A 10,402-nucleotide genomic window follows, 5' to 3' on the forward strand; every position below is an offset into this window, starting at 1 on the left:
TACCAGAGCTTCCGCCCCTCAGTCCAGAGGCGCCAGAGCCCCTCATTCCAGAGGCGCCAGAGCTTCTCTGTCCAGCGCTGCCAGAGCCTTCCTCCTCTCCAGCGCAGCCGGAGTCTTCCGCTTGTCCGGCGCTGCCAGAACTTCCGTCCCTCAGTCCAGAGGCGCCAGAGCCCCTCAGTCCAGAGGCGCCAGAGCCCCTCAGTCCAGAGGCGCCAAAGCTTCTCTGTCCAGCGCTGCCAGAGCCTTCGCCCTCTCCAGCGCAGCCGGAGTCTCCCGCCTGTCCGGCGCTGCCAGAACTTCCGTCCCTCAGTCCAGAGGTGCCAGAGCTTCTCTGTCCAGCGATGCCAGAGCCTTCCTCCTCTCCGGCACATCCGGAGTCTCCTGCCTGTCCGGCACTGCCAGAGCTTCTGCACCTCAGTCCCGAGGCGCCAGAACCGCTCAGTCCGGCGATGCCGGAGCCTCCCGCCTGTCCGGCGGGATGGCAATTTAAGTGCACAGAGATACCGTGGTGAGATCCTGAGGCCCATTGTCGTGCCATTCATCCGCCGTCATCACCTCATGTTTCAGCATGATAATGCACGGCCCCATGTCGCAAGGATCTGTACACAATTTCTGGAAGCTGAACATTTCTGCTTACTCACCAGACATGTCACCCATTGAGCATGGATGGGATTGCTGACAGGTGTATACAATCAAGCACACACCCATACAATCTCCATAGACAAACATTGGCCTTTTCTGAAGAGCTCAGTGACTTTCAACATGGTACCGTAATAGGATGCCTCCTTTCCAACAAGTCAGTTTGTCAAATGTCTGTCCTGCTAGTGCTGCCCCGGTCAACAGTAAGTGCTGTTATTGTGAAGTGGAAACTTGTAGGAGCAACAACGGCTCGAAGTGGTAGGGCACATAAGCTCACAGAATGGGGCAGCCGAGTGCTGAAGCGTGTAGCGCATTAAAATCCTTGGTCTTTGGTTGCAACATTCACTACAGTTCCAAACTGCCTCTGGAAGCAATGTCAGCACAAGAACTGTTCGTCTGGAGCTTCATAAAATAGGTTTCCATGGCTGAGCATCTGCACACAATCCTAAGATCACCAATGCCAAGTGCAATGCCAAGTGTCGGCTGGAGTGGTGTAAAGCTCACCACCATTGGACTCTGGAGCAGTGGAAATGCGTTTTCTGGAGTGATGAGACTTCACCACCTGTCAGTCTGACGGACTAATCTGAGTTCAGCGGATGCCAGGAGAACGCTACCTGCCCGCCCCAATGCATAGTGACAACTGTCAAGTTTGGTGGAGGAGGAATAATGGTCTGGGGCTGTTATTCATGGTTCGGGCTAGGCCCCTTAGTTCCAGTGAAGGGAAATCTTAATGCTACAGCAAACAATGACATTCTAGAGAATTCTGTGCTTACAACTTTGTAGTAACAGTTTGGGGGAAGGCCCTTTCCTCTTTCAGCATAACAATGCACCTGTTAGCAGTTGATGTTATTCTTTAATAACACAAAGCCCAAAGCAAATCAGGGGGAGGAAAATAGGTTTATTCAAAGAGGATAAATCATAGATGTTATGCTGAGAGGTAGATGGTCTTTCCTTTCCTGTCCTCAGTGATTCTCTCCACAGAACAAAGAACAGGATGTCCTTTATAACCCAGCCCTAGCCTGTGGTTGACCAATTACAATTCCTCGCAATAAAACTGGGCCAACGGCCTAAATAACAAGTATCCTATTTCAGACTCACTGTATAGACAAATTCCTCCCATAACTCTAACCCATTGCTCATTAATCCCCTATTACAGAAAAAACAATATTTACATTGATCAAAAGTACTCTTGACTTTGTCCTCTTGACCTCTCATTTTTTTATTTCACCTTTATTTAACCAGGTAAGCTAGTTGAGAACAAGTTCTCATTTGCAACTTCAACCTGGCCAAGATAAAGCATAGCAGTTCGACACATACAACAACAGAGTTACACATGTAATGAACAAAACATACAGTCAATAATACAGTAGAAAAAATAAAATTCTATATACAGTGAGTGCAAATTAGGTCAAATAAGGGAGTTAAGGCAATAAATAGGCCATGGTGGCGAAGTAATTACAATATGGCAATTAAACACTGGAATGGTAGATGTGCAAAAGATGGATGTGCAAGTAGAGATACTGTGGTGCAAAAGGAGAAAAATAAATAAATACAGTATGGGGATGAGGTAGATAGATGGGCTGTATACAGATGGGCTATGAACAGGTGCAGTGATCTGTGAGCTGCTCTGACAGCTGGTTCTTAAAGATAGTGAGGGAGATGGGAATCTCCAGCTTCAGTGATTTTTGCAGTTCGTTCCAGTCAGTGGCAGCAGAGAACTGGAAGGAAAGGCAACCAAAGGAGGAATTGGCTTTGGGGGTGACCAGTGAGATATACCTGCTGGAGTGGGTGCTACTATGGTGACCAGCAAGCTGAGATAGGGCGGGGCTTTACCTAGCAGAGACTTGTAGATAACCTGTAGCCAGTGGGTTTGGCGACGAGTATGAAGCGAGGGCCAGCCAACAAGAGCATATAGGTCGCAGTGGTGAGTAGTGTATGGGGCTTTGGTGGCAAAACGGATGGCACTGTGATAGCAAACTGGATGCAGTCTGAGTAGAGTGTTGGTGGCTATTTTATAGATAACATCGCCGAAGTCAAGGATCGGTAGGATGGTCAGTTTTACGAGGGTATGTTTGGCAGCATGAGTGAAGGAAGCTTTGTTGCGAAATAGGAAGCCGATTCTAGATTAGGCTACCCTGGGGCGGCAGCGTAGCCTAGTGGTTAGAGTTGCAAGGTAGGTTGGAAGGTAGGAAGGTTGCAAGTTCAAATCCCCGAGCTGACAAGGTACAAATCTGTTGTTCTGCCCCTGAACAGGCAGCTAACCCACTGTTCCTAGGCCGCCATTGAAAATAAGAATTTGTTCTTAACTGACTTGCCTGGTTAAATAAAGGTTAAAAAAAAGATAAAGATTTAATTTTTGATTGGAGATGCCTAATGTGAGTCTGGAAGGAGAGTTTACAGTCTATCCAGACACCTAGGTATTTGTGGTTATCCACGTATTTTAAGTCAGAGCCGGCCAGAGTAGTGATGCTGGATGGGCGGGCAGGTGCGGGCAATGATCGGTTGAATAGCATGCATTTAGTTTTATTTGCGTTTAAGAGCAGTTGGAGGCCACGGAAGGAGAGTTGTATGGCATTGAAGCTCGTCTGGACATTAGCTAACAGTGTTCAAAGAAGGGCCAGAAGTATAAAGAATGGTGTCATCTGCGTAGAGGTGGATCAGAGAATCACCAGCAGCAAGAGCGACATCATTGATGTCGAGAAGAGAGTCGGCCCGAGAATTGAACCCTGTGGCACCCCCATAGAGACTGCCAGAGGTCCGGCCACATGCCCTCTAATTTGACACACTGAGCTCTATCAGAGAAGTAGCTGGTGAACCAGGCGAGGCAATCATTTGAGAAACCAAGGCTGTTGAGTCTGCCAATAAGAATGTGGTGATTGACAGAGTCGAAAGCCTTGGCCAGGTCGATGAATAGAGCTGCACAATAATGTCTCTTATCGATGGCGGTTATGATATCGTTAAGGACCTTGAGCATGGCTGAGGTGCACCCATGCTCGGAAACCAGATTGCGTAGCAGAGAAGGTACGATGTGATTCAAAATGGTCAGTAATCTGTTTGATAACTTGGCTTTCGAAGACCTTAGAGATGCAGGGTAGGATAGATACAGGTCTGTAGCAGTTTGAGTCTAGAGTGTCTCCCCCTTTGAAGAGGGGGATGACCGCAGCAGCTTTCCAATCTTTGGGAATCTCAGACGATACAAAAGAGAGGTTGAACAGGCTAGTAATAGGGGTTGCAACAATTTTGGCAGATCATTTTAGAAAGAGAGGGTCCAGATTGTCTAGCCCGGCTGATTTGTAGGGGTCCAGATTTTGCAGCTCTTTCAGAACATCAGCTATCTGGATATGGGTGAAGGAGAAATGGTGGGGGCTTGGGCGGTTTGCTGTGGAGTGTGCCGGGCAGTTGACCGGGGTAGGTGTAGCCAGATGGAAAGCATGGCCAGCCGTAGAGAAATGCTTATTGAAATTCTCAATTATAGTGGATTTGTCGGTTGTAACAGTGTTTCCTAGCCTCAGAGCAGTGGGTAGCTGGGAGGAGGTGCTCTTATTCTAAATGGATTTTACAGTGTCCCAGAACTTTGAGTTTGTACTGCAGGATGCACATTTCTGTTTAAAAAAGCTAGCCTTAGCTTTCCTAACTGCCTCATACTCTACGTTGAGTATTAATCTTCAAAATATTCTTACTCCCCCCAAGACCAGATTAAAAATAAATACATTAAGTATATTTTTAGAAAACAATAGAAAACATGAAAAAATAAACAGTATGAAAAACATTAGCAGTAAGCATAAAATCATTCACATTAAACACCTTGCATTTCTATAAAACACAAAGGGCATATTGTACTTCCTGTTACAATAAGAAATAGATTTTAAAAAACGTTAGAGAAAATAAATATTAACAGGTGTGATGATGATGTCCCTTACAATTCCTACCAAATCCTGTATTAGGAGGAAACTCACAAAAAAAATGTTTGTCTACTAGACAATAATATTCAATCATCCTATTGGCAAGGTCATCATTCACCAAGTCCTTTAAAAGTGACCAGCTCTTCCACACTGTTATCAGTCCCACATAGATAACTATTAGAAATTATGTTCTGACAGTCTGCCGGTAGTGAGGAATTCTTCTTCTATTCTTGGGTCAAGGGATATTGCTTCAGCTTTAGACTGTAGATTCTCATAACCTGCAACAAAGAAAACAAAAAAGTGAAAGTAACATGTCCTTATTTCAAGAGAAATTGATATTTCACAAATATTTCCCTAAGTAAGCATGTCCAGATTTTCAGGAAAACTGACATTTCACCTAGATATCCCTAATATGATGACTGTGGTGTACAACATAGAAGCTTATCAGGTTCTGACCATCTTACTATGCTTCTTCACCTGAGACTGGCCTAATCAATCAGTTCTTTATTCTCCAGGCTCCGCTTTGTCATCAAAATGGACAACCTTGCAATGAGTGACATGTATCCATTATGATTTTCCCTGGACCTTTATTGCCGACCTCATTATGAGCAAAACTTTATAAGGACCTTCCCATTTTGGCCCTAATGTCTCTGTTAAAATATTGTTACCATCACCCACTGTTCTGGTACTACATCATGTCCCCCCTCGGGACTTATTCCCCACGCCTCTTTTACTGGTCTCTCTGCTTCCCCTACTGCATTAGAGAGTTGTATGCAATAGTTAAGCATTATGTCACTCATAAAGTGAACGTCTGCTTTTCTCAAATGTAACGTGTCTGTCACTATCACATTGTCCATTGCAGTAACTGCCCATTCCTGTTGCTCTCATCTTCTTGCCCGTGTACTGAGGGCAGATATGTTTTGCATAAGATATGAGCAATACAGTGACTTCAGCACCCATATTTCCAAAATAATAGTTGTTAACCATCATGTTCACATATATTCCATCCAATTTCATATGTACACCAGCTGAGATGGGACATAAAGAGGAGTTCTATTACTTTCCCTCCACAGCATCCAGCAAACTCTGCTGCTGAGTCGGAGAGAACATTCTGCATCAGCATTGTATCGCTGGGGCTGGTCTCCTGTTTCAATTTACCCTTAGACAGACCCTGCTTCTCCTGGCCATTCCTCATACGAACACGTTTTCTTGTCCAACATTCTCATTGCCATTGACCAGAAATCCCGCAATAATGACATTCACCAGGTTTCTCTTGTGCTGAACGAACAATGTTGTGTTTCACTCGGAACCTGCACAACTCTGATAACAGCCGGTTAATTATGTTGATTGATGTCTCTGTCCGGTCGTGACAACCTGTTGATGATGTCACCGTAGTTTTGTCTCTCCCAGTCATTACCGGTGGAAACTAACGTTTTTCGCAAATGTAATGGATTGCATCAGCTGATGAGTGATTGCCACATTTTTGGAGGAATTGAGTGCATCTTCATTTTCCATGTCAGGTAACCCACCTCTGCTCTAAACCTTTCTTCAAATTCAACAAACAGTTATTTCGGTTTCTGAACACATTTGGTTCTCTCTCCCAGTTGGTGGTTGCATTGGTCAAACCTTTAAGGAAAACATGTATGGCTCTCCATTCATCAGCCACATCTTGCGCTACACCACCCACAAAGCTCTATAAACCTTTTCTTCAAGTACACCATGTTCACAGTTGTTCAAAAAAAGGCTATTAACTTTAACCCATCATAGGGATGAAGATTGTAGTTTCTTATAATGCTTCAAATGGTCCCATGTTATCATACTCACTTCTCGCGGATGTTTCACTGTTTTTGACTATTCATCCAACTGTTTTGGAGATGCCGATTTGTGCGTGATTACTGTCAGAAGAGGTTTGTCTTTACTACCTTTTACAGCCTGTGTTCTGGTTGGCCTAAGACATCGTTCGTCAACGCATTCAGTATCTGTTGACTCAAAGTCAGGCAATGCTGACCAGATGCTTGAAACCTGATCTGCCTTGCGCAAATCAGTGTGAGGATACATTGTTCCCTCAAAGGGTCTACTTGTTGGAGCCAAGTCTGTTTTTATGACCCTTGCCTGTAATTGTTGAATTTCTTCTTTCAAGGTTTTAATCTGTTCACCAAGAGCTTTCAAACTATCATTACCTCTCTGCAATGTCCTGTCATGATTCTTCAGAAATCATTTCTCATCCCGTTTTCTTACTTCAGCTAAAACAGTTAAAGATCATTGTGTCTTTGTCAAGGAATTAGACATTCTGTATTTTTCTCCAAGCTTTTTGTACAGTAAAGGAATAACGTATTTGATCCCCTGCTGATTTTGTACGTTTTCCCACTGACAAAGAAATGATCCGTCTGTAATTTTAATGGTAGGTTTATTTGAACAGTGAGCGACAGAATAACAACAAAAATATCCAGAAAAACACATGTCAAAAATGTTATAAATTGATTTGCATTTTAAAGAGGGAAATAAGTATTGGTCTAGACTCACCCAGCAATTATGCCATCAGTCAGGAGATTAAGAGTTGACTCTCCCAAAGTGGGTTGCTCTCAGCCTTCTCTCTTTCTTCTGGATCAACACACAGTTGATACGTTTTTCTTGTTGTTCAGACCAATTCATCCGGGTCACAGCACCAAATTTTAGCAGTTGATGTTATTCTTTAATAACACAGACCCCAAAACAAATCAGGGGGAGAAAAATAGGTTAACTCAAAGAGGATAAACCGTGCGGGGAGGTAGATGGTAATCTATACAGAAATGGTTTGTGGAGATCGGTGTGGAAGAACTTGACTGGCCTGCACAGAGCCTTGACCTCAACCCCATCGAACACTTGTGGGAAGAATTGGATAGCCAACTGCGAGCCAGGCCTAATTGCCCAACATCAGTGCCCGACCTCACTAACACTCATGGCTGAATGGAAGCAAGACCTCACAGCAATGTTCCAACATCTAGCGAAAAGCCTTCCCAGAAGAGTGTTGGCTGTTATAGCAGCAAAGAGGGGACCAACTCCATATTAATGCCCATGATTTTGGAATGAGATGTTCGACTAGCAGGTGTCCACATACAGCCTGGATGACCAAAAGTATCACATCCAGCCGTGATTGGGAGTCCCATTGGGCAGCGCACAATTGGCCCAGCGTCGTCCGGATTTGGCCAGGGTAGGCTGTCATTGTAAATAAGAATTTTTCTTAACCGACTTGCCTAGTTAAAAAAAATGTTTAATAAAAGGTTTAATAAAAAATGTAGTGTATGTGACCAACAGATGCATATTGGTATTCCCAGTCATGTGAAATCCATAGATTATGGCCTAATGAATGCATTTCAATTGACTGAAATTGTTGCATGTTGCCTTTATATATTTTTTGTTCAGTGTAGCTATCTCAGTCTCCGAACACCTTCGTGTAACGGAAGAAGGCCACCACAAACGTGTTGTCACTGAAAAATACTGTCGGCTGCAATGGTTAAACCATTGAACAGCGTAAAGTAAGTGTGTATTTTGCATTTGCAAAATTATTTTGATGTGACATGAATAAAGGGATTTGTTTCTAGAACTGTACCGCAATTGAGAGTCGATTCATGTTTAGATTGAGTATTTGGCTTCCAGAGTCAATTCGACTTTTAAACATAACATGTTAGGTCATTGGACGATAGGTTCCTTAAGTCCAATATTGGGCTAGGTCTTTCTCCACACACTCTTTCACCTTGTCCAACCAAGATGCTGGTATTAAAGTTATAACTCTTACATCGGAATTATACCACCATCTTTCACCCATTCCTAGGAGGTAAAAATCCTTGAAATGCAATATTCTTGATTTGCAAGAAACAGGTTTACGTTTGACTGGGAAAAAGACAGCTTTTGCAACATGCTAACGTTTGCTTAGGCCAAGATGTACTCTTAAAAGGAGCCTACCGTTACTCTTTATTTGTATAAACAGACTGTTAACATGGTTACAACATGATAGCAGTCTGAAAGAAGTCGCTGTAAAAAAGACAAATAGTCTCTAGAAGCCAAAATGTTGAATACAGTGATATTTAAACATACGTTATCGGTTATCCATGCTGTTGGTCCTTTTGGCGGTAGGAAGTGGAGATAGGTAAACAACACTTTCGACAGTGAACCTGACTTTTTGCAGAGCCTGTAGGTTCTGTTGCTTGTATTTTCCATCTCCTGACGCATTTCACGTGATGCACAAACGTTGTCAACCAAAGCACGTTCCCTCGCGATCAGCTGGAAGTACTTGTAAAATATGCCAGCTGATTGTGTGGGACAGCGTTTGATCTGTGCTTAGCTTAAACTCAGACATTGTTGGCATATTTTGCATAAGTCTTGAATTCTGTCAGTGTTGGAAATACAAACCAACATACAGACCAGCGTACTGAAATTCGGGTTAATTGCACTACTCTGTGGATATTTTGTCACAGATTACCTCCTGCATAAGGACAACATCAGCAGACAGCAGGTAAAGTATGTTCAAATTAAGTTAAGTTTATTCAACAATCTTACTTGTGATGGGACTGTTCACAAAAAGTGACCCTACATGTTAGAGACGAGGAGTCATCCACACTCGTAGTGGCTAGGTTTGTAGAGGTTAGGATCTTGTTATTTTCAGAGGTAGAATGGCTCTGGCAGCCAACAGCCAAATACTCCTTCAAGACGCAAATTGAGAATTAATTCACGATGCGGTTCTAGAAATATAAGCCCTTTACTTTCATGCCACATACATTTGTGAATTATTTTAAAAACAACACACAGTACATTTGTTTTAAAACTGCTTTACCACAGTTTCAGTGACAACACATTTCTTCCTTCTTCCTTTTCAAATGAAATAAATCAACACTGCAGAGTCTTCTCTGCATTTCTCCCTGTCCTCTGCCGTGCCTTGATTGTATTACTGTCGATGATATCTGGAAATGTGCATGTACACCCTGGCCCATCTACTTGTTGCTAGCCCCAATTCTGACTTGTGCTCCGATATCCGTTTCACTGATTTCCGCTCTCGTAAAAGCTTGGGTTTTCTGCACATTAACACCAGAAGCTTATTACCTAAAATGGATCAATTGAAAGTGTGGGTTCACAGCTCCAATGCAGATGTGTTGGTCATTACTGAGACGTGGTTAAGAAAGAGTATTTTGAATACTGTTTTGAATACCTTTCTGGTTATAACCTTTTTTTTAGGGAAAGACAGATCTTCCAAAAGCAGGGGAGTGGCAATCTTTACCAAGGATCACCTTCAGTGCTCGGTTGTCTCCAGAGTCTGTCCCCTCAAAATTTGATTTGCTGGTTTTAAACTTTCAAATCGCTCTTCGTTGGGGGTACAGCACTAGCATGTACCCTACCTGTCCTAAGCTCTCTCCTGGCCCCTTACACTAAGTCGGAATTCGTCCTACAAGGTGACCTAAACTGGGACATGCTTGAACCACCTGACCAAGTTCTAAAGCAATGGGACTCCCTAAATCTTTCCCAGATTATTACCAATCCCACAAGATGACACATAGAAAAGGCTACTCTCCTCGACATCTCTCTTGTTTTCTGTAATGACCTTCGTGATCACTGTTTTACAGTCCGTGTTCCTAATGCCTGCTCAGTGAAACGACCGGTCCTGATTTGTCATAGACGCTTGCTAAAAAAATTTTTTAATGAGCAAGCCTTCCTTCATGACCTGGCCTCTTTAAATTGGTATAGAATCAGCTTGAGCCCCTCTGTCGAAGACGCTTGGTCCCTATTTTTACATTTTCTCTTGCAGTTACTACATCTCAAGAATGGCATTTGGCGAAAGGCTCGATCCGCGCATACTCAGGCTGACTGGCTCTCATTCAGGCAAATGAGAA

This window comes from Oncorhynchus tshawytscha, linkage group LG01 (assembly GCF_018296145.1).
Source record: "Oncorhynchus tshawytscha isolate Ot180627B linkage group LG01, Otsh_v2.0, whole genome shotgun sequence".
NCBI lineage: Eukaryota > Metazoa > Chordata > Actinopteri > Salmoniformes > Salmonidae > Oncorhynchus > Oncorhynchus tshawytscha.